This window comes from Azolla caroliniana, unplaced genomic scaffold (assembly GCF_043228905.1).
Source record: "Azolla caroliniana isolate FFs.n. ecotype wild unplaced genomic scaffold, voAzoCaro1.0.p SCAF_3, whole genome shotgun sequence".
Classification (NCBI taxonomy): Eukaryota; Viridiplantae; Streptophyta; class Polypodiopsida; order Salviniales; family Salviniaceae; genus Azolla; species Azolla caroliniana.
This window is the reverse complement of record NW_028230438.1, coordinates 19,408,023-19,432,977: the sequence shown is the minus strand read 5'-3', so window position 1 is coordinate 19,432,977 and position 24,955 is coordinate 19,408,023. Positions and strand designations below refer to the sequence as shown.

At 50.2% G+C, this 24,955-nt stretch overlaps 1 pseudogene; it reads right to left on the bottom strand.

The window, feature by feature from the left end:
- Positions 1-819: 819 nt before the first annotated feature.
- The window catches only part of LOC147866416 (uncharacterized), a 44,405-nt pseudogene continuing 20,269 nt past the window's right edge, over positions 820-24,955 (bottom strand).

The window sequence follows — 24,955 nt, the reverse complement described above, 5'->3', positions numbered from 1 at the left end:
CCATGCGGGGGAGGGGGTAGTGGTCATGGATCGTCACTTTGTTGAGAGGCCTAAAGTCGATGCAAAAGCGGAAGGTGTCATCATCCTTCTTGATGAGGTGGGGTTCCGAAACCCAATCGTTGGTGGAAGGAATGATAATACCTTTGGTGAGCATATCGGTGACGGCAGCATCGATGCGATCGTGGTCGAGGGGGGAACGTCGGCATGTAGCCATGCAGATGGGAGCGGCATCCCCGGTACAAATGACATGTTGTACCGAGAAAGAGACACTAGCGGCATGCGTGGGTTGGGGGGCTAGTGACGGAAAACAAGCTAACAATTGGCGGACAGAGATTAACCACTCCTTGGGACTGAGGGCCACCTGGACTTGGCTGAGGTGGGGGACATGGGGGCTATCGTGAAGGAGGGGGATAGGGGGAGCTTGTGGGACAATCAGTTTGTGAGCATCGAAATCAATCATAGCGTGACGCTTGAGGAGCCAATCGCAACCTAAGGTGAGGGGGAAGAGTTGGTGGGGCAAGACATAAAAGTGGTGTGAGAATGTGAGAGTGTCTAAGGTAACGGTGCAATGGGCTTGCGTGCGAGAGTGGTATAGATCTTGGTGATCGCCAAAAAGGACTTGGATGGAAGGAGCGGGGGTCGTGGGGAGGCCTAATTGGTGAACTAAGGAGGTGCTAATTGAAGAGATACTACTACCAGAGTCTAATAGGATGGTGTGTGTGGAGTGATTAATGGTGGCGAGAGTGGTGCATACCTGTGAACTAGAAGAGGCGGACGCTTGGATGTGGGGGGCTAGCTCTTCCATCAGTACCCGGGAAGTTAGTTTCCCCGAAGCTTAGCCAACGATGCGGCGTCAGCCATGGTTATCTGGGCTTGTTGCTTGTGAGATTGTTGCTGCAATTCCCGGCAATAACGTCGGACGTGTCCATAATTGTGGCAGTAGAAACACTTCCGGGCGTCCTTGGGCATCGCGATTAGGAAGGTTTCGGCGAGTCTGCATATGCACGTTTTGGACATCAATGTCCATTGTTACTCCTAGGGCCGGACAACAGCCTAACATAGGGTGTCCACTTAAGACACTTCACCAAAGGGTGGTACAGCAGAATGACTTACGGCACGACGCTTAATTAGACCTTAATCGATTACTTAACAATACATCATTAACACGCGTAAGATATACAATAAGCACAGAACGGTAATCAACACTGAAAGATTAAGGAAATAAGTTCTATTAATTATCCGCTCCCGATTACATTGTAACCGGGCCTTTATATAAGTCTCTGGTGCGAAATACAAAACGGTGCCAACCGGCACCTTTTCAGGATCGGTCCGGATCCGGATCGGCATACCGATTCTAATCCGTCCATCCACATCTTCTCATATATTAATATATATATTAAGACTACTAATTACAACAGTTCCCGAATAAACTATTCCTTTTCACACTCTGGTTTGGACCTCCTTAAGCCTTCTTGCCAACCGGTAACACATGGCACACCCGTGGGACAGTACCTTGTACGTCGAACCCATTATCCGGCCCTTTTACGCTTCGTCCAAAATGTCCAGAATGCTTTGCTCCAAAATTTCCAATGGCTCGTCAGGAATCTGTTGTTGCTGTTGTGGCTGCTGCTCTGTTTGTGCCTTCTCTGTTTGGGGCTGCGGCTCCGTTTGTTGCTCTGGCACCGGCGTTTCCTTCGTTGGTTCCTCCGTCGGAGTTGTCTCTGGCTGACTGACCCCGGCCTGGTCCCCGTCTGGTCCTAGTACCGGCGACGGTTCCTCATCACTAAGGTTGACCGTTGCCGCCTTTCTCGCTTTTTCTTCCTGGAGCCGGGACTGCTCATAGCTCTCAAACTGGATTTGGGCCTCTAGCCGATCGTTGTCCAGTTGAGCTACGAGCTGTCGGACCTGTACCAATTGTTCATCCGCCAGGGCTGTGAAATCTTCGGCTAGTTCATCCGTTATGGCGGTGAAGTCCTCCGATGTCAGCGTATAACAGTCGTCACCCTCCTTCCGCCGGTTTTCCATGTCCGCCCTGAGCAATTGGAGCTCCGCCATATTCTGCGCCCATTTCATCCACCAACGCACAGAGTTGTCGTCAATCAAGCTTTTGGTCTTAGTGAGCCATGACCGGAGGATGCACTGGATCCGTTCGGCTCCCATCCGTGATTTGTTTTCTGCGGCTTGTCGCTCCTCTTTAAATTGCTTGATGATTCAGACCGTGTCTGCCTCCTGCTCCCTATAATGCGACAATTGACTTTGATAGGTTGTTTGCAACCTCTGTAAGACCATTGTCGCCCTTTCCTTCTCCTCATGGTTCTATTTGTGGAGCTCCATCCGGTCATTCACCGCTTCCTCCAATAGCTTGGAACTCTCAGCTCGTTCGTTGGCGAGTGCCGTTGTGGCCCTATCAACTTCTTGCCGGAGCTCGGCCATCCGTTCCTGCTGTTACTTATACTTCGTCTCCAACTGCTTGTAGTCCCAGTGCAGATGATCAAAATCATCAGTCTTCTCCTTCAGCCTCTGGTTGATCTGTCGGCGCGCGCGGTCCTCCCGGTCCTTCTTTTGACGGAGTTCCTCCTTCAGCCTCTCGATTTCCGTCTCCGCCATCCGTCGCAGCTTGTCTTTTTCCTACAACAATTTCTCCTTTTCCTCCTTTAGTCGGTCATAAGCATGGTGTCCTTTACGCAGGTTTTCCTCTGCCTAGTGGAGGTTCTCAACAGTCTTTTTTAATTCTTCTTCGGCCGCCTTCTTCAAGTCGCGTTCGCGGCACCGTAATGCTTCTTGTGCGGCAGATTCATCTCGTAATTCCGCAAGCTCTTGGTCTTGCGCCGCATCTTTCTCCAGGACAGTGTCCCTCTCCGGGGTCTTATTCATATGTACATCAACCGGAGTCACTGGTGCTTAGACCTGTGTGGCGGTTAAGGCCATTTTGGCCATGTCTCCTGTGATCCGATCCAAGTCTTGTTTGAGGCACCGGATCCTTGACCGGGCCGTCTCCAGTTCATCAGTTGTGACGAGCAACCGTTCCGTTTGCGCTCTTTCCTCCGCCTCTATGCATCCGACTACTCCGGCAATTTGTTCTCCTATCCACTGGAGCCATTGGCTGCCGATGCACTGTTGTTGCGTCTGGACGGCGGGTTGGCTGATGGGTTCACTCGCCGGTGGCTGGTCCCGCCTTACTACGTCGAGCTGCACTTCTGGTTCTGCCAGCTGACCACTTTGTCGTTCCGGTTCTGAGTGTGTTTCGGCTAGCCGCCCCTTGTTTGCTTGTTCTTGGCCTGCTGAGAAGGTTGGCCTTTGTATAACCGGCTCTTGAGTTACGGGGCTTGCCGATGTTGCCTGTTGTGCAGGGACTTCTGTGACCGGTTCCATCCGAACCGGTTCCGGTGCCTCCCTTGGCGTGGGATGCTCAGTGTGACTTGCGGGCGTTCCCTCCTTCTGTGGGTCCAAACGCTTCTCGGCTGATTACGCGGTGCTCTTCACCGGCCGTCGCTAGAGGTGCTCCGTGGGTTCTTCCTCCATTTCCTCCTCCTGAGTCCCGGCATTCATTCTTGCCGCTAGGGTGTCTGCTTCTTGCTGCACCGGTCGGTGGAGTGGGCTCTTCAGGAGCCGTGTCGGTGTCTCCTCGTGTGTGTCCGTCGGCTGCTTCCGGCTGGCGTTGTCGCGTAGTTACGCGCGTCCGTATAGAAGGGCGGGACCACGGGGGTCTCGGACGAGGGAAGAAGGGAAGCTGAGAAGATGATTCCGGACGCGTTCCGAAAGCAACCAAACGAGAGAGGGAGAGAAAGAGAGGGAGAAAGAGAGGGAGAAAGAGAGGGAGTGCACCCTTGACGCCGACTCACACACACACACACACACACACACACCACGCCGACCCAACTCACGCCGTTATGTACGGGCAACGCAAGGAAAGGAACACCAAAACACCCACCCAAACAGAGACACAAGTATGCACAGACGGATACTTGTATGTATATTACAAAGGGGGGGAGAATACATTCCCGGCTTCGAGCCGGGCCACGGTAAGGTAGGTTACAACAGCAGTCTACTGCCAAGCCGCCGTCCGGGGAGCTCTCGGGCTCGTCACACAGAGCGGGGTCTTGCACAGGAGACCGAGCAAAAACAGCCCTCAACGGTCGACCTCCCCGCGAAGAAGAAGAAGAAGAAAAAGAAAAAGAAAACTAACTCTAAACCTAACGGTATACCCTCTAACACAAAAATGGGCAACCCTTTCACAAAGGACGCTCCCTTCCTTTTATAGAACAAGGAGAGGGATGCGTTACAATGTGGGATAAATCCCGACTTACATGGGATCGTCTGTCCCGACTTGACTACTCTTCGGCGCCATAAAGGCGCCCTCGTTATTCACACTAAATGTACAAGGGTGAGCACACATGCTGCACCCCGCCGATGTAGCCAATGTTTCCCGGTTTCCGCCTCTGGCCAAAATTTTCACGACAGCCGCCCCCACCTAACCGCACGTCCACCGGTACGTGCCAAATCCAGTGAAGGGTGAGAGATTTCAGCCGGTGAGAAACCGGTCTTCCGTAATCTGTATCCCGGCTCGCTGCTGGTTTGATCCGTCGGCTTCGGTTCTTCCTTCGCGCTTACCTCCCTGTAGGCTCGTTCGACCCATCGATGGGTCCTCTGCCGCGATCTCCGTAGTCCGCGTACTTCCGTTGCCCCTTGTTCGGCCGTATGAACGCCCCGCTCCCCGCCGTATGCCCGATGTCCTCCGTTTGAGGAACGCCCGTAGTGGCCCGCTTGGCATCCGTTGACCATTCGTGATGTCCTGATTGCCGTCCCATGTTGTTTCGCGTTGCCTTCGTCCTCTCGCCGCCACCTTCCTTCTCCATGGTCTTACATCGCCGCGTCGGCTCGAACCGCCATGGTCTCCGGAACTGTGTGGAGGATCCCTTTCTGGTCTTCTACGTGCTACCTCTGAACCGCACAACCTATCTCCGCGCTCGCCTTTCCGCTCCGGCACCTCCGTGTGCCACATACCCTCGTCCGTTGTTTGGTACTACCTGTGTCGTACTCCGGTTCATTGCACGCCTTGTCGGCCCCTTTCCCGGCCAGATCGTGCATCGCCGCTCACCCGCATACTGGTGTCCTTCGCATCCGAGGAACACCCCGTAGTAGCCCGCTTGTCCCTTCCCGTCTTCGTGCTGTTGCAACAGGTCCTGAGTCTTCCGCTTGCTATCGTCCCCTCGCCCCCACCAGCTTGTCACCCCGGGCTTGTCGTGTCAGTCTTAGCTACTTCGACGGAGCTCCCGAGATCTACGAAGCAAGTGTGGAGGATCCTCCTTCGGCTTCTCTTGTCATCCCCTGACTCCGACCCTGTGCAGTCCATTATGCACTTGTCACCTCGTTCCGGACACCTCCCTTGTGCCGTCTTCCGCTTCCTTTGTTCGGCTCCGCCCGCGCCGAACACCGTCCCGCAGTCACGCTTCGATCCGGCCCGCGATGGCCACTTGCGAGACTCTTGTTCCGTCCCAGGTGTGCCTTTCCGGCCTGACACACCTCCCCGTGTTTGCCCCTACCGGCCCCTTCCGAAACCGTAACAGGCCGGTGAGGGTTTCGCACTTCGTCCGCCCCGTCTTACCGGCTCCCTATCCGCTACCTCATGTCGTTGGGTCCCGTTCCCTGCCACCACCGTCCTTCTCCCTAGGTCTCACGTTGCCACATTGGCCGAACTGCCGGGGTCTCCGGATTAGTGTGAGGGTCCCATAGGACCGGTCTTCGTTTCGTCGCTTGCCGAGATCCGGGTGTCTTTCGTTTGGGTCCCTCCTAGTATCTTCTCGTGTCTACCGCGTAGTCGGGTCCCGTTTCCCGCCGCCACCAACCTTCTCTCTCGGTCTCATTTTGCCACGTTGGCCGAACTGCCGGAGTCTCTGGTAAAGTGTGGGGATCCCGTAGGACCGGACTTCCTTACGCCTACTCACCTCGCCGGAAGGTTTGAGATGGTCTGTAGCCACCTTGCCGGCCTCATACCTCCTTGTTGTTCGTCGCCTCCTGTCGTCTAATCACGTTCACCTGCCGCCACCGATCTCCCCTATAGAACTCACGCCGGCACTCGGGCCGACCACCGGATCATTGTGAGGATCTTCATGGGACCCCGGTTTGCCCGCCCTTGTCCCCCCGCCGCGACCGTCAGTATCTTGGTCTTACGCCGACCGCGCTGCCGACTGCCGAAGTCTCTAGATCCGGTGTGAAGGATTCTCCTTGGGCTCCTCGTATCCTTGACCCTTCTCCCGGGTCTTCCTTCCTTCGCAAGCCGAGAGGGTGGCTTGCTCCACACCCTCTCCAGTGGTACCGACGTACCGTGTTCCCGGCCTCTTCGTAGGCCTACTCTCTTCCTTCCTCCCGGAATGGTTATCGAGGAGTCCGCTCTGCCCGGTTCTCATCCGGGTCCATTCGTCATTCTTCGGATCGCCGGGTTCCATTTTCCTGTCACCACCGACCTCTCTGTTGGGAGACAGGTCCCTCCGGATGGGAAGGGAGAAGAACAGTGCCGACGAACAATCTCGGCCGAGGCCGAAACCGGATGAGGAGTACCCGGCTACGGAGAGCCGGATGGTGCAGACCCGGTGTGAACCGGATGAGGAGTACCCGGCTACGGAGAGCCGGATGGTGCAGACCCGGTATGAACCGGATGAGGAGACATATTGGTAAATATGTTTCTGAGAGTCCATCGAGGCTATATTTGTAAATAGCCGAAAAGTCATATTAGTATAAATATGACTTAGGGCAAACTTTTAGTAGTTGTTGTCATTTTTCCCTTGTTGGTGCAAGAAGAAGAAGAGAGAGCACGTAATAGTGTACATAGAGAGAGAGAGAGAGAAAGAGGTCGTTGCCTCTGGTGTAACCGCCGCCTGTGGCAAAGATCGTGAGCACGAGGTCGTTGCCTCCGTGAACTCACTGTTTTGTACATTCCAACATAGTGATAGTTTGCAGCGTGTGGGCTGTCGTGGTTTTTCCCTTAGTTTGGGTTTTCCACGTAAACATCCTGTGTGCACCTTTTTCTCTCCTTTGTGTCGTGCTTTTCCATTTCCTGTTTTCTGTGTATGATCCTAAGCTCGGTTGTGGCCGAGCGTTGCGTAGAGGGAGCGTTGTAGTTCCTGACAAGTGGTATCTATTATAGATCTTGGTACTAACGTAAGCTTAAGATAAGGATAATGAAAAGATAGATAGAAAGGAGAAAGAGAAAGAAGGGTGCCGATCCACCCGACCACCCCCGAGCGAAGGGATCGAGACGGACTCGAGCCTCGATCGGCGTCCCATACCACCGCCGTGGCGTCGAGTCGTACCTGGTGCTGGCGCGCTCGCTACAAGAGTTGACCCACCACACGAGCAGAGTCTCGATGTAGTCAAAAGATCATCAAATGAGGGTAGCTAGGCCTCTTATTTATAGCGATACCCAAGGCCCCCAGGCAAGTTCACACTTGACCTAATGGGTTGTCTCAATCCCGAGGATTAAAAGTAATCCTCCCCTTCTTTACACTCTCGTTTAACCCTCACACTTATCCACGTGTATAGAATACTACGGTAAATTCTTACCACGGGATATTATATGGTCATGCCCGTAACATACTCCACCTCTTTAAAACATTGCACTCTTGCAATGGAAAGTTAGGGAAGTTAGTTCTAAGAGTATTTTCGCGTTCCCATGTGGCATCTTTTATTGATTTATCCATCCATTTTATTTTAAATTCTCGGATTTCCTTAGTACGTAATTTTTTTGTTTTAACATCGAGAATTCTTTCTGGTACATGTGGTTTAGAAGATAATTCTTCAGAAGTAACCAGAGTTTCAGTCGTAACTGTATTGTCGCCAGAACCTAGAAGTTCTTTTAGACGACTCACATGAAAGACTGGATGAATTCCGACACCATCGGGAAGAGCGAGACGATAGGCTGATGACCCAATTCGTTTGAGGACTGTAAAAGGTCCACAAAACCGTGGGGCTAACTTAGCGCACTTACCCGTAGACAATGTCTTAGAATTGTGAGGTACACGTAAAAATACCTTCTGTCCAGGGTTGAATACACGAGGTTGCCTATGATGACCATATAACATCAATCGGGGCTCGTGGCTGAAAACCATACATCAACATAAAAGGACTATATCCCGTCGACGTATGCTTGGAGCTGTTATAAGCAAACTCCAAAATTGGGAGATAACGTTCCCATTTTGTTGGTTTTGCACCAACGTATGCTCGAAGCATGTCCTCAATAATTTGATTTACTCGTTCTGTCTGTCCATCGGATTGAGGATGATCCGTGGAGCTCATGCTCAACGTAGTTTCTAACTTCTTAAAGACTTGTGTCCAGAAGTCACTAGTAAACTTCGGATCTCGATCACTCACGATATCCATTGGTAACCCATAAAAACGAAACAATTAGTCAACAAATTGGTAAGCCAATTCAGGAGCTGTTACCGTGGTTTTAGTAGCAATAAATCTGGCCATTTTAGTTAGTCGATCAACGACAACCCAGATGGCATCATGACCTTTTTGGGTGCGAGGAAGGCTAACAATAAAATCCATGGATATACTTTCCCACTTATTATTGGGAATGTCCAAGGGATGTAAAAGTCCTGCGGCTTTAAGTCACTCGGCTTTGTTAACCTGACACTGGTGACATTTAGTCACATAGCTATGTATGTCAGGACGCATCTTAGGCCAATAAAATTGAGTGGAGATGAGAACGAGTGTACGATGTATTCCAGGGTGCCCTGCTGAGGGTGCATCATGGCATTCAAAAAGAATCCTCTTTTTGACCTCGGGTAAATCTGGAACACAAACCTTCCCATTACGGTAGAGCAAACCGTTAGCAATGTGGAAGTATTCCTTCAAGGATGTGGTGGTGTCTGTTCCAGACTCAACTCTAGCCCAGTATTTTGCGAAATAACTGTCATCAGGATACTTTCCTCGAAGGTGATCATAAATATCTGATGATATATCAGTGAAGCTAAGCGTGTTAACTTCACGGATGCGACTTAGTGCATCAGCGACAATGTTCATGGAACCTTTACGATATCGTATGGAGAAATCAAAGTCCTGGATGAGATCAGCCCATCGTGCCTTACGACCTTTCAGGTCTTGTTGGTCACAAAAATATTTCAAGGACTCGTGGTCCGTAGTTACCACAAAGTGATTTCCATAAAGATAATGGCGCCATGTTTTGAGCGCATGTATAACTGCAAATAATTCCTTTTCTTGAACGGTATACTGACATTGAGCAGAATCAAGTTTCTTACTCTCGAATGCTATTGGTTTACCATCTTGATACAAGACAGCACCTATAGCATAATCGCTTGCATCGGTTTCAACCTCAAAAGGTTTTGAAGGATCAGGTAAAAGAAGTGAAGGAGCCTTGCAAACTAGGTCCTTGAGTTCCTTAAATGCAAGGTCTAGTGTAGCATTCCACACAATAGGTTTTGTAGACTTACGCGTTTGACCTTTTAAAAGATCAGTAAACGGCATCGTCAATTGGGAGTAATTACGAAGAGACTTTCGCAAAAACCCCACAAAACCAAGGAATGATCGAACTTCTCGAATATTCCGAAGAGTGGGCCAAAGCTTGATTTTCTCAATGCGAGAAGGATCAATTTCAACTCCTCGTTCGGTTATGAGATGTCCTAGATAAGTAATTGATTTCTTGAAGAACTCACATTTTGAGATCTTCGCATAAAACTGTTTGTCACGCAATGTTTGTAAAACAAAGCAGACATGTCTAGCATGTTCTTGTAATGTACGGCTATAAACTAAAATATCATCCAAGAAAATAACGACAAATTTTCCAAGTTGTTCTCGGAAAATGTCATTCATTTCTTGTTGAAAAGTAGTCGGAGCATTGGTCAAACCAAAAGGCATAACCAAAAACTCGTAATGGCCATAGCACGTACGAAATGCCGTTTTAGGAACATCGTCCTCACTTATTCGTATTTGATGGTAGCCAGTACGGAGATCAAGTTTCGTAAAATACCGAGCTCCCTGGAGACGGTCAATTAGATCGTCAGCCCGGGGCAATGGATACGAATTCTTGATCGTCACTTTATTCAAGCGTCGGTAATTAATACACATACGCCATGTGCCCTCTTTCTTTTTAACCAAGAGAACTGGTGCACCCCATGGAGATTTACTATAACGTATATAACCCATTCGTAAATAGTCCTTGAGTTGCTTAGATACCTCATCTTCTTCGGATCGACTTAAGCGATACGGAGGTATACTTATTGGTGCAACACCAGGTACAATATCTATACGATGGTCTATATTACGTTTAGGAGGTAACCCATCAGGTAGTTCACTTGGAAAAACATCATGAAAATCATTTAAGATTTCATCAAGTTGTTGTTGTTCAAAATATGTTAATTGAATCGGGACATTATCGATATTGTAAACGTGAATGTCCGGATCAAGTACACAATAAAATAACGTAGAACAAGACAACTCGGATATTGATGGACACGAGGAAACAATCGAGAGGGATTATTTTTTTACACATTGAATAAAATGCGTACAATCGTTCAGTACAAAAGAAATGGAATGACGAACCCAATCAATAAATAAAGAAGAGTTTTTATTATAAAACCAGGGATAACCCAGTATTACATCGGTGGTACAAAGATTCATTACATGGAAGTCTACTTCCTCTATATAAGTATCAATAGAAATTCCTAATGAATGAATCGCCCCGTTGATGTATTGTACTCTTCCATCAGCCAAGTGCACCGTGTAGGTGTGATCACTTACGGTGGGTTGGATTCCCCATATCTGAACCAAACGATCATTCACAAAATTGTGTGAGCTTCCCGAATCAAATAAAAATTGTACGGGAGATCCATTGATATACCCGTTTGCACGTAGTAAATCATTGGGACCCAATACATAGTGAGGAAAAGAACATTGACAATTACTTAAATGGTGTGTATAGACCTGAAGGACATTAGGAATCTGACCTTTATGGTCTGCAGCTTTAGCTTTGTTGTCGTGCTCTTTCCGTTGGAGCTTTCGACATTGATCTTTTGTATGACCCTTCTTTTTGCAGAATACACAAAAAGGATGTTGTCGCTTACAATCGCGATCCAGGAATTCGTTGGGTGTCTTGCGTTTCCCAACAAATTGCGACTGCTTAGTCCCGGGCGCTTCGTTGGGTTTGTTATGGTCCTTCGATGTGCGTTGATAGCGAAGAACTATTTCAACGGCCTCTTCGAAGGATTTTGGATCCTTATCGTGCACTATCCAGTGATAGTCCGAATTGGGGATGCCATTGACAAAACAAGCTATCAACCAATTGTCCCCTTCTAGACCCGATTTTTGGATTTGGGTTCTAGCATGGTGAACATAGTCCTCTAGCGAGGAAAATTTCCTACTAGAGAGGTTCATTAAAGCTTGTGCTGCCTCGGTTCGAGAGGGAGGTTGCAGAAATTGGCCCTTAAAAACCGTGACAAAATCTGTCCAGGTATCGGGCAATTTCCCCATAGTACGGAGGCCACGCCACCAGGCGGCGGCCTTACCCCCGAGTTCTCGGCCGACATATGCAATCTTCGTACTATCTGGCGTGGGATAGAGCTCAAAATGAGACTCCCATCGTCCCAGCCATGTGCAGATTGCTTCTTCGGTTCTTTCCTTTTTGTCTCCCGTAAATGGCTTAACGACAAATGATGGTTCACCTTGTCGCTCATCAGGTCTATTAGTCTCTCGTTGTAGACTAATGACACGTGCCTCAAGAGCACTCTGAGATTGCCGAAGTTCGGTCATCTGTTGAGCGGTGAAACTAAGGTATTGGGTTATTTGTGCCAAATACATCTCAGTGGACATTTGTCTAGGAGGATTCCCTTGAGTTCCTTCCGCTTGAGCGGATGACATCGGGTCGTTAATTTGAGCCATTAAAGATTATTTCTGGAAAAGAAATAGGATAAGGTCAGAGATATAGTCATAACATCTTGTCGTGATGTAAACATATCATGGGCGAGCATTAATCGATATCATTATCTCACGTCAATACCCCTCTAGACGTATAAGATGAGGTTGAAGATCAGGTTACTATGGTAACACAAAGGTGTTTTAAAAACCATGGGGGTGACAAATAAATGTCTTTCCCTGATCTCTATATCGATTTTTTCATGGTGGCTCCCCGAGGCTCAACCATGTATGTTCGCGTCATGAATAGTTTATACACGAAAAAAAATGTTAACAATAAACTATGTTTCGGTGCCCACATAAGTGGTTTCGGCTCTTTAAGTCCTATTACGAGGACCCCGAGGTGCACTTAGACCTTAAGTCTAAACATGTGTTATAGTCATATGTATCAAGGATGTTGTATGGTCTTGGTCATATTTGAACTCGAGACCTCGAGAACAAATACATTAAACACTTGAGCCAACCAAGTAAGTTGCTCTTCTCGAATGTTTAATGTTTGATGCGTATAAGAGATATGCGAGGCAATTGATCATATACGTTTTTTTAAAAGAACATATATGTCAAGGGTCCTTATTTCGCCCTCATTTACCAAAACTATGTTGGTACGTTACCTAACCTCAAGTCTCGTAATTACGATGGCATACGCCAAAGTGCAACCTAATGGTCAAGCCAAATGAGCCCTTGTTTCGTAGTAGGCTCACGTGGGCCATCACATGGTCACGTCATTACGAATGCCTCTCGTAAGAACGAGCTCATGGTGGCATCGTATCCATGTAACGAGGGAGGGATGTTGGATACGTGCGTCATTGGAGCGACCTCACTTGAAGTGGGTCAAGCCCTACGTACTCAACATCATTTTGGCTATTCGCGTTTCTTTACGTAACGAAATCGAGGTCGTCAATGGGGTTATCAACAATAAAAAAATGTTGAAAAAGGGATGGTGACAACGCCATTCTCACAAAAATGTGAGGACGGCCACCAACATCCTTTTCCCGACAAGGACAACTTTCGATATAATCACGTAATAACGAATATACACATATGTTTACTTATCACATATATACGATCAAATACGTATATATGTGACCACATATGCCTATATTAAACATATCGTTATATTAAATAGCCACAAATGATGTGATCGAGATACGTAATCGAGGTATATACCTCTACGCACACGAAACATCCACAAATAAGAGATCATCGTAATACGCAATGGAGGTATTGACCTCTTACGCATACGAGACCAAACGCATATCGTTTACAACAAATCAAGGTATTAAACTCATACGCAAACGTAACATATGTTTGTGATCGTAATACGTAATTGAGGTATTAACCTCGTACGCATACGACACTCATCACATATTATTAATATGTCAAACGAGGTATTGATCTCGTGCACATATGTAAACGTTTTAGATAATCAATTAAAGACCACTACAACATCATTGACTTAATGAAAAAAATTACATATAAACTAAACACATGATTAGATGGGAGAAGAGAGAATAGAAAGAAAAATTATGGAAAGAGTTACCGAAGTTCTTTGTTGATCGTTGTCTGGATCAAGGCCAACCGCACAACGATCGATCAGCATCAATCAAAAGACAAATGAAAAACAAAGAAACATTAGTACAAAAATCTGATACCAAATATTATAGATCTTGGTACTAACGTAAGCTTAAGATAAGGATAATGAAAAGATAGATAGAAAGGAGAAAGAGAAAGAAGGGTGCCGATCCACCCGACCACCCCCGAGCGAAGGGATCGAGACGGACTCGAGCCTCGATCGGCGTCCCATACCACCGCCGTGGCGTCGAGTCGTACCTGGTGCTGGCGCGCTCGCTACAAGAGTTGACCCACCACACGAGCAGAGTCTCGATGTAGTCAAAAGATCATCAAATGAGGGTAGCTAGGCCTCTTATTTATAGCGATACCCAAGGCCCCCAGGCAAGTTCACACTTGACCTAATGGGTTGTCTCAATCCCGAGGATTAAAAGTAATCCTCCCCTTCTTTACACTCTCGTTTAACCCTCACACTTATCCACGTGTATAGAATACTACGGTAAATTCTTACCACGGGATATTATATGGTCATGCCCGTAACAGTATCAGAGCAAACGACACAGAAAATGGACGAATCCTTTGGCGGCATGTTCAAGCTCACCGGCTCCAACTATTCTGTGTGGAAGTCGAAGAGGAGGGACAGGCTCGTGGTTAAAGACCTCTGGCTGCCGGTTCAGTTCGGGGACAAGAGACCGGACAAAATCGACGCCGCGATATGGGAGGTGATGCACATGAAGACAACAGCGTACATACGGTGCTTCATCGACATGAGCCTATACAACAACTTCAATGAAGAGAGCAAGGCTCATGAGCTCTAGGAGATGATCGGCATAATGTTCCAGAACAAAAATGTTGTTAATCAGGTTTCGGTATTCCGGAAGCTAGTAAGACTCCGGTACCAAGATGGCTCCAGCATGGCGGAGCACATGAATGCCTTCCAGGGGCTGATCCACCAGGCAAATTCATTGGAAGTACCTCTCGCCAATGAGGTACTAGCGCTACTCCTGCTCAGTTCCCTCCCGGATAGCTGGGAGACGTTGGTTGTCACTTTGGGCAACGCCGGGCCGGAAGGAAAGCAGTTATCCCTAGCAAGAGTAAAGTCGAGCTTGCTAGATGAGGAGGCGCGTCGGAAAGATAAAGATACGAGCTCCGACTCCAAAGCGCTCCTTACCGAATCGGAACGCGGAAGACATAGAAACCGTAGTCCCCAGAACCGGGAGAAGTCGGGGACACGGTCAAAGTCAAGGGGGAGGCCCACTTGCTTCTATTGCGGCAAGCCGGGACACTTCCAAAAGAACTGTCGGCATTTCCGTAAAGACAAGGAAACCGACGGTACCGATTCGAAGCGGACCCCGGACCGGAATGGTAAAGACCGGAGGGGGACGGACCGGAAGGGAACGACGGCAATCGCGGCAAGTGAAGAAGAGTTGATGCTCATCACCGAGGAGAGTGAGATAAACCTTGCCGGCGACGAGATGACCTGGGTGGTAGACTCCGGAGCATCGTTCCACCTTACCCCGGACCGGAAATACTTCTCATCCTACTCAGCCGGTGATCACGGCTATGTTCGGATGGGGAATGAAGGTACATGCCGAATTGTCGGCATAGGAGACGTGTGGCTGTCGACACCAACCGGATGCAAGTTGCTGCTGAGGGATGTCCGACACGTTCCGGAGGTTCGACTGAACCTGATATCAGCTGGTCGGCTAGATGATGAGGGCTACACGGGTAGCATCCGGAACGGTGTCATGAAGTTCAGCAAAGGGAGCCTGATTGTGGCTCGGGCCAGGAAGGTAAACACACTGTACCTGATGAATGCACGGTTATGCCCGGAAGAAGTGAACATGGCATCCGACACTGCCGGTGAGCTGTGGCACAAGAGGCTGTGTCATATGAGCGAGAAGGGGATGAAGAGGCTTGCAGACGACAACCTCATTCCAGTGAAGAACGTGCACTTAGAGAAGTGCACTGATTGTCTACCCGGTAAGCAGAACCGGACCTCCTTCCGACCAAGGCCACCGATGAGACATAATGCACCACTGGAGTTGGTGCATACGGATGTGTGTCAAGTAGACACGAAGTCACATGCCGGAGCGTAGTACTTCGTGACGTTCATAGATGACCACAGTCGGAAGCTGTGGGCCACACCGTTGAAGACGAAGGGTCAGGTGTTATCCATCTTCAAAGAGCTCCACGTGAGAGTGGAAAGAGAAACCGGCCGAAAGCTTAAGGCTGTTCGAGCAGATAACGGAGGAGAATACCGGGGGCAGTTCGAGGAGTACTGCCGCTCGAAGGGAATCCGGCTCGAATTTACCATGCCGAAGACGCCGGAACTAAACGGACTGGCCAAGAGGATGAACCGGACCATAATGGAGAGGGTCCGGAGTATGCTAGCGAATGCAAAACTACCCAAGAAGTTTTGGGCTGAGGCACGGTCGACGGCGACATATGTGATAAATAGATCACCCTCAGTACCCTTGGACGGAGACACGCCACAGAGAGTGTGGACCGGTAAGGAAGTATCCTACTGGCATCTGAAGGTGTTCGGGTGTCTCGTGTACGTGCATGTAGCTAAGGAACGGAGAGGAAAGTTAGATCCAAAGACCCGTCCATGCATATTCCTCGGTTACGGTGACGATGAGTTCGGCTACCGAGTGTGGGACCTGGTCGACAAGAAGGTATTCCAGAGTCGAGATATTATCTTCATGGAGAACAAGACGCTCGCCGACTGGGAGTCGGAGAAGAAGATAATGAACTCTGAGTCGACCGGTAAGGATCGACTCTACGATGGGCAGACCCAACCGGCAAGAGACCGGTTAGCACTCGAGGGACCAGCCGGTTACGGTGAGGATACCGAACAGGCTGAAGAAGAAGTAGTGGAAGCTGAAACCGGAACCGGTCAAGACCCCGAATCAAATTCGGATGAAGAGCAAATAGAGGAGCCGATTACCGAAGCCCAGAGACGGAGATATCCTCTCAAAGAGAGAAGGGCCCCCCGGAGATTTCCGGATGCAGAGCATGTTCTGCTGACCGATGAGGGGGAGCCGGAAAGCTTCGAAGAAGCGAAGGAAGACACCCACAGCCGAAAATGGTTAAGTGCCATGCAGGATGAGATGGATTCCCTGCATGAGAACCATACGTACGAATTGGTGGAGTTTCCGAAAGGAAAGCGGGCACTCCGAAACAAATGGGTGTACAAGTTGAAACCGGGAGATGCCGGCAACCCCCCAAGATACAAAGCCAAGATCGTGCTGAAGGGGTTCCAGCAGAAGAAGGGCTTGGACTTCGACGAGATATTTGCCCCGGTAGTAAAGATGACCTCCATCTGGACGGTGATGAGTATAGCGGCAAGCATGGACCTTGAGGTAGAGCAGCTAGACGTGAAGACGGCATTCCTTCACGGCGACCTCGAAGAGGAGATCTACATGCAGCAACCGGAAGGATTCGTGGAGAAAGGGAAGGAGCACCTGGTTTTCCGGTTGAAGAAGAGCCTCTACGGGTTGAAGCAGGCCCCCCCGCAATGGTACCGGAAGTTCGATTCCTTCATGGCCGATCAAGGGTACCACAAGATGCAGGCCGATCACTGCGTGTTTGTGAAGAAGTTCGAAGGAGGCGACTTCCTGATACTCCTTCTGTACGTGGACGACATGTTGATCGTCGGACGTGACCAAGTCAAAATACGGATGCTGAAGAAGGCTCTCAACCGGACCTTCTCAATGAAAGACTTGGGTCCGGCAAGACAGATGTTGGGGATGCACATCATTCGGGACCGGTCAAAGAAGCAATTATGGCTGTCACAGAAGAAGTACGTGACAAAGGTGCTTCACCGGTTCAACATGTCAGATGTGAAACCGGTCGGATCGACACTTCCGGCAAACTGCAGGCTATCCGGTAAGCAAAGCCCGAAGACGAAAGCAGATAAGGCGGATATGATGAAGATTCCATATGCCTCTGCCGTCGGGAGCTTGATGTACGCAATGGTGTGTACCCGACCTGATATAGGATACGCAGTCGGAGTGGTGAGCTAGTTCATGAGCAATCCCGGCAAGGAGCACTGGAACGTGATCAAATGGATACTCCGGTATTTGAAGGGCACTTCAAATATGTGTCTCCGATTCGGCTCTAGAAAACCTCAACTAGACGGTTTCATCGATTCGGACATGTCAGCTGATGTGGATACCATCCGGTCTACATCCGGGTATATAATGACATATGCAGGGGGAGTTGTTTCATGGCAGTCGAGGCTGCAGAAGACGGTTGCATTGTCAACCATAGAGGCGGAGTACATGGCGATTGTGGAAGCCGGCAAGGAAATATTATGGATGAAGGACTTCATCGGAAAGCTCAAGATCCGGCAAGAGGAATACCGACTCTATTGCGATAGTCAAAGTGTCATCCACCTTGCTAAGAATGCGGCCTACCATTCCTGGACGAAGCATATCCAGCGGAGGTATCACTGGATCCGGGAAAGAGTAGATGACCAGGAGTTCGCACTGACGAAGATCCACACGGCCGAGAACGGGTCAGATATGCTGACCAAAGTGTTGACACCCGACAAGCTGGACGCATGCCGGAAGAGGATCGGACTGGTAAGACACCCCATGCCGGAGTGAAGGGGGAGTTTGTTGGGAGACAGGTCCCTCCGGATGGGAAGGGAGAAGAACAGTGTCAACGAACAATCTCGGTCGAGGCCGATAGGCCGAGACCTAAACCGGATGAGGAGTACCCGGCTACGGAGAGCCGGATGGTGCAGACCCGATGAGAACCGGATGAGGAGTACCCGGCTACGGAGAACCGGATGAGGAGTACCCGGCTACGGAGAACTGGATGAGGAGTACCCGGCTACGGAGAGCCAGATGGTGCATACCCGGTATGAACCGGATGAGGAGTACCCGGCTACGGAGAGCCGGATGGTGCAGACCCGGTATGAACCGGATGAGGAGACATATTGGTAAATATGTTTCTGAGAGTCCATCGAGGCTATATTTGTAAATAGCCGAAAAGTCATATTAGTATAAATATGACTTAGGGCAAACTTTTAGTAGTTGTTGTTGTCATTTTTCCCTTGTTGGTGCAAGAAGAAGAAGAGAGAGCACGTAATAGTGTACAAAGAGAGAGAGAGAGAGAGAAAGAGGTCGTTGCCTCTGGTGTAACCGCCGCCTGTGGCGAAGATCGTGAGCACGAGGTCGTTGCCTCCGTGAACTCATTGTTTTGTACATTCCAACATAGTGATAGTTTGCAGCGTGTGGGTTGCCGTGGTTTTTCCCTTAGTTTGGGTTTTCCACGTAAACATCCTGTGTGCACCTTTTTCTCTCCTTTGTGTCGTGCTTTTCCGTTTCCTGTTTTCTGTGTATGATCCTAAGCTCGGTTGTGGCCGAGCATTGCGTAGAGGGAACGTTGTAGTTCCCGACACTCTCCTATAGGACTCACGCCGGCACTCGGGCCAACCGCCGGATTGGTGCGAAGATCTCATGGGACCAGTCTTTGTTCTCTTCATCCCTTGTACTTCTCCCGAACTCGTCGTTTCTCTCCTCTTCACGTTCTCGCCTCCATCCTCCATCTCTTTCGGTCTCACGTTGCCACGTCGGCCGAACTGCCGAGGTCTCCGGATAGGATGTGGGGTAACCGATTTTTGCAACATCTTTCGGCGACTCGTCCGGACCACCGCCCCTTTTAGTGGTGTCGGTGGATAGCATCCGCTCTGTGATCAATCAAGCCCCGCCTGAGCTTGATTCTCCAATGTCCGGAGTTTCGGCTCCGATGCTGACCTTGTCAGACTCGTTCCGAACCTTTGATCACCTTCCTTCGAATTCTCGACCATCGCCCGGTCGGTCTTTCTCCCCATGTAAAAGAGGGCAGCTCGTCCCGCACCCTCTTCCATATCGGCACCTTCATGCCGAATCCGGCCTCGGTCGAACAATCCACGACCGGATTACGCTCCATCCGAATCGGAATGCCGATCTTCTCGTGCCTCTTCCGTCCTCGGCCTCCTCGCAAGACATTTCCCATCCATCTTCGCTGGCATCATGCCAAGACTCCTTGCCGGCGCCTCCCTTCTCTCCGGTCTCATGTCGGCACACGGGCACGATCGCCGGAGTCTCCGGAATCCCCGTGGAGGGCTCTTCTCCACTCCCGACCTTGTCCTCAGTCGGCAATTCTCCGCAAGTCGAGAGGGCGTTTTATTCCGCACCCTCTCCCGTGGTACCGTCGTACCGATCTTCCGCCATCTCGTGGGGCAAGTTTGTTTCCTTGGTCTTAGCTTGGGGCCTCGATCTTCCCTCTTCCTCGAGCATCGCCTCGAGAGCTGCGTACGCCTCCGCAATCCTGGCCCCAACGCTGACCCTTGCCAGCTCCCTTTGCCGTTCGGCCTCTTCCCGCTGTGATGGCACACCGTCGCGCGTCTTCCACTTAGCCTTCTCGGCTCACTCATCGTCTAGCCGTTGGCACACCCTTCCGACCTTCGACAAGTCCTCCGTAAGCCCATTCGCTCCGTCATCATCTTCGAGCTCCATCCCTATGGCCTCCCGTTCCGCTCGGTCGATCGACCTGACGAACAATAGGACCTTGTTCGTCCCCACCAAACCTTGTTCCCGCTCCGGGAGCCCAGCAAGTCGTCGCTCGAACTCTCGGAACGCCTTGGTCGCGCCCCGGTGGGTCTTTGCCGATGCTACCCACTGGTCGAAGTTGTGTCGTCCCCGGCTCTTCCGCCGACCTCCGTATGCCTTCAGGAGCGCCTCTTCGAAGGCCTCCCACGAACTATGAGCCTCACAGAGCTCCTTTACTTCTGCATGCATCCGGACATCTACGACCCGACAGAAGAACTCCAGCCTCAATGCCTCGTCTACGCTACGCTCCTCCATATCTGCGTTGTAGGCTCTCAAGTAAGATGGAACTTCGTCCCCGTTGAAACGGCCGACTCTTTCGACTACTCGCTCAACCGCTTGTTGCGCTGCTTCTCGCCTCATCACCACTCGTGCCGACTCCAACACCACTTCGGCCACCATCACCGCGAGGTCGTCGTCTTCCGACTCCATCCTCCCTTGCTGCCTTTCACGTCGTGTTCACCAAAAGATGTCGCGTTGTTACACGCGTGCGTGTAGAAGGGCGGGACCACGGGGGTCTCGGACGAGGGAAGAAGGGAAGCTGAGAAGATGATTCCAGACGCGTTCCGAAAGCAACCAAACGAGAGAGGGAGAGAAAGAGAGGGAGAAAGAGAGGGAGTGCACCCTTGACGCCGACTCACACACACACACACACACACCGCGCCGACCCAACTCACGCTGTTATGTACGGGCAACGTAGGGAAGGGAACACCAAAACACCCACACAAACAGAGACACAAGTATGCACAGACGGATACTTGTATGTATATTACAAAGGGGGGGAGAATACATTCCCGGCTTCGAGCCGGGTCACGGTAGGGTAGGTTACAACAGCAGTCTGCTGCCAAGCCGTCGTCCGGGGAGCTCTCGGGCTCGTCACACAGAGCGGGGTCTTGCACAGGAGACCGAGCAGAAACAGCCCTCAACGGTCGACCTCCCCGTGAAGAAGAAGAAGAAGAAGAAAAAAAAAAAGAAAACTAACTCTAAACCTAACGGTATACCCTCTAACACAAAAATGGGCAACCCTTTCACAAAGGACGCTCCCTTCCTTTTATAGAACAAGGAGAGGGATGCGTTACAATGTGGGATAAATCCCGACTTACATGGGATCGTCTGTCCCGACTTGACTACTCTTCGGCGCCATAAAGGCGCCCTCGTTATTCACACTAAATGTACAAGGGTGAGCACACATGCTGCACCCCGCCGATGTAGCCAATGTTTCCCGGTTTCCGCCTCTGGCCGAAATTCTTCACGACAGCGCACTCCTTTGCCGCCTTCTCTGTGTCGGCCGTCTTCCCCTTAGTCGCCTTGGAGGCCAACAGTTGTTGCCATTTCGAAGCAAGTTTCGAGGTGTTGTCCGTTGCTCTTCCCCACTTCTTGGTTTGGACAGGCTCGACCGGTAGCGCCAATAGGGTGAGCCATTGCATCACCGCATGCCATATTTTTTGGCCTTCCTTGTCGTCCTTTCATCTTACTATATCAATAGTCGTACACAGCCCGTCAGCGATCAGCACCGGCCAATCCACCTTGACCCCTTCGTACGTTGCGATGATCAAGCCTGCTCGGTTCTGAGGCATGACGAGGGGTCGAGGGTACACGTGGCTGAACTCATGGAGTACACGGGCAATTTCACGGAATAACATGTCTTTGCCGCCCTGTGTCCTATAGCCCTTGCTAGCGAGAGAGTACTCACCGAAATATTTGATGAGCTGCTCGGAGGTAGGATTATCGATCGTGTAGATGCCTCCCTCCGGAAGGCCTGTTAACCACGGATCGCCTCTTCCGTGATCACCTCTGTGTCGATTTCTTTGATAATCTTTTCGGCCTCCTTGTGTGGCGCCGCCTCCATGATCGTTAAGAAACCCTCCAGTTCGTGTTGCCGTAGCCATTTCTTGGCGGCTTCAGACAGCGTTTGGCAGTCCATCTCTGCGTCGAGGTCGGAGAGCGTTGGCGAGGTTTGATGGTGGGGAGAGTGTGAGAGAGAAAGTTCTGAGGGAGGGGGTTCTCTGTGTGCGAGCCCTCTGCGATTGATCTTCTGGCGTCTGTCTGCGTCAGTTCTCCTTGGTTCGCGATAGGAGAAGGTCTCGATGCGTGGGGGTTTTTCTCTCTACATCTTGGCGCCTTTTTCGAGCCTCCGCATGTGCAGGTCGTGTACTATAATAGCATTGCGTGCCATGTGGCAGTGGTTTAATGTCCTATTCATAGCCCCTCGTACCTTTTCGACGTGCCTCTTTACTCCTCGTTTGCATGGCCATTTCCACCACTCCTTTTCATGATTTATTTGATTCCATTCGATTTTTTTACTTCTTTTTTTCTTTTCTTTTTTCGTAAAATTAATTGTGTGGTTAATTTTTCTCCGGTCCTATCGGACCCTTACCCGAAACGCACACCTTGCCGACCTCTTGACGGTTTGCCGTCGTTATGCTTTCCCGGGTTGCCGGCTCGTGCTCCCCCTTACTGGCTTGGTGGTAGCCGTTTTCCTCACATGTTGTCGTCGTGGTTGGCCTGTCGGCGTCTGATTCAGTGGCGGCCCTTCGTTCAAATAGGTTCTTGGGCATAGGTCCTTTGTATGGTTTTAGTCTAAATCCGTTGACCCATTTACCCAGCACCTCGCCGGCAAGTGTCCCTAACTAGTAAGACCCATTAAACCCGCGTGTGATCCAGTACGGTCCAGTCCATCTAAATCGTAGTTTGCCTGGCATTTTACCCATCCGGGTCTGGAACACTAGTACCGGCTTGCGAACTTCGAACATCTTTTCATTTCCTTTCCGGTGCCGATCTACAAACGCTTTCCGTCGTCGTTGTTCCAACTCCAGGTGCATAATGCTCGCTAGTCAGTGTTCTTCTAGTTCACACAGAGCCTTTAACCGAATTGCCTCCGATTCCTTCTCATTGAGTTGTTCCCTGTTACTCGTATAAGTGTACGGGAGGGTTAGGTGTAATGTGGAAGGTGGTGTGTGAGGTGTAATATGAAATGTGAATGTGTGAGTGTTAGGTGAGGTAAGTAGGTGTACCTACGTCCATTGGGCTTTTTGTAAAGATCTTCTATTATATAAATCCTCACTCATGGGGCATGAAAAAATGATTTCGAAGTTACTCTAAATTGTGTCCGTCTCGATTCTCTCTCTCTCTCTCTCATTCGTTCTCTCTGTGCATCTCATCTCTCCCTCTCTCCTCTCACACTCGAACCCCCTTGGGAGGGGGGTGGAGCCGATCTTGGCTCCACCCCCCACCCATAAACACATGGCAGGCCCTACGGCCTACCCCCCTTGAGAAGAAGTCTCTCTCGTTCTCCGTCTCCATCACTAATCTCTTTGTCTCCTTCTCTACATGTTTGTGTCTTTGTGTTTGAAAGTGGTGTGTATGGTGTGTAGGGACTCTCTGTTGAGAGCCAATCTGTGATGGCAATGGCGATTTCTCTTACTTCTATTTCTAATGTATCTAAGGCCTGATGGACAGGGCCTTTCAACCCCCTCCCCTTTTCGTTACTCTCTCTGCCAAAAACCCTAGCCATGGAGACGTGGAAGTCGTGAAGAGGAAGAATTCTGTTCTTTTCCAACTCATGAAAAATGGATTTGGGAGCATGTTGGAAGAATATGAGGAAGCAAAAGAGAAAGAGAACAAAACAGAAATGTAATCCGGGCGCCGAACGAGCAAGTGTTGGCTGAGAGACGGCTTGGAAAGCAGTTGAGAAGAGCTCGAGCCAACTAAGACTGCCAGAGAGTTCGGCCGAGATAGCCGACCAGATAGAGCTGGCCCTACAAATGGTTTGGCAACCACTGGATGAAGACTACTGACATCCGACAATCAACCGGAAACAAAAACGACCACAAATAAACCCAGCCACAACCGAGAAAGCGGCTGTGAACCAGACAATCGGCCGAGAAGCCAAGCGATAGCCATGAGATGGCCCAGTCACAACCGATAAGTCGAGAGTCGGCCCAAGCACGGACGAGAAAGCGGCTGTGAACCAGAGAATCGGCCGAGAAGCCGAGCAACAGCCACGAGATGGCCCAGTCATGGCCAAGAAGCCGAGAGTCAGCCCAAGCACGGCCGAGAAAGCAACCGTGAACCAGAGAATCGGCTGAGAAGCCGAGCGACAGCCACGAGATGGTCTAGCCACGACCGAGAAAGGGCCGAGAGTATAGCATGGCTGAGAAACGACTGAGAGTATGTCACAGCCAAGAAGCGGTTGAGTTATGGCCAAGACATGGCCGTGCGAGAGGGCTGAGAACCCGCCGAGAGTCAGTCGAACAAGCATTAGCCGATGGATGGTTGTGAGACGACTAAGAGATGGCCGAGAACAACCGGCGAAGAGACAATCGACCGAGTGATAGCAGAATAGAGAGCTGACCGGATAGAGACATGTCTGAGTGGCGACCGAATGACAACCATGACATGGCCAAGAAACTGAACGCGGGCCAAGTCATGGCCGAGACGCGGCCGAATGATTGCCACTAGACAGTCTAGAAACGGCCAAGCGACGATTCGGCTGCCGTCGGACAGACACGACAGACAGACAAAGACAACAAGCGGACAAAGCCGGCCGACCGAGCATCGGCCAACAAACAGATCACCCCACCCCTCCCAAGAAAAAGCAAGATAGAAGAAGAAGGAAGGCCGCTTCCCGTACGAGAAAGAGGTGAAGAAAAAGATGATGACAACGACGACACAGAGAGAAGTAAACAGAAAGAAAGGAAGACGAAGAAGAGAAAAAACGACAGAAGAAGATGAAAGAGATAAGTAGATGAAAAAGAAACCAAGAGAAAAGAAAGAAAAACAAAAAGGAAACCTAAAAGAGAGGGGTACACATAATCAAATTTCAAGAACTCAAGGGCAGCTGATAGAATTCCCCA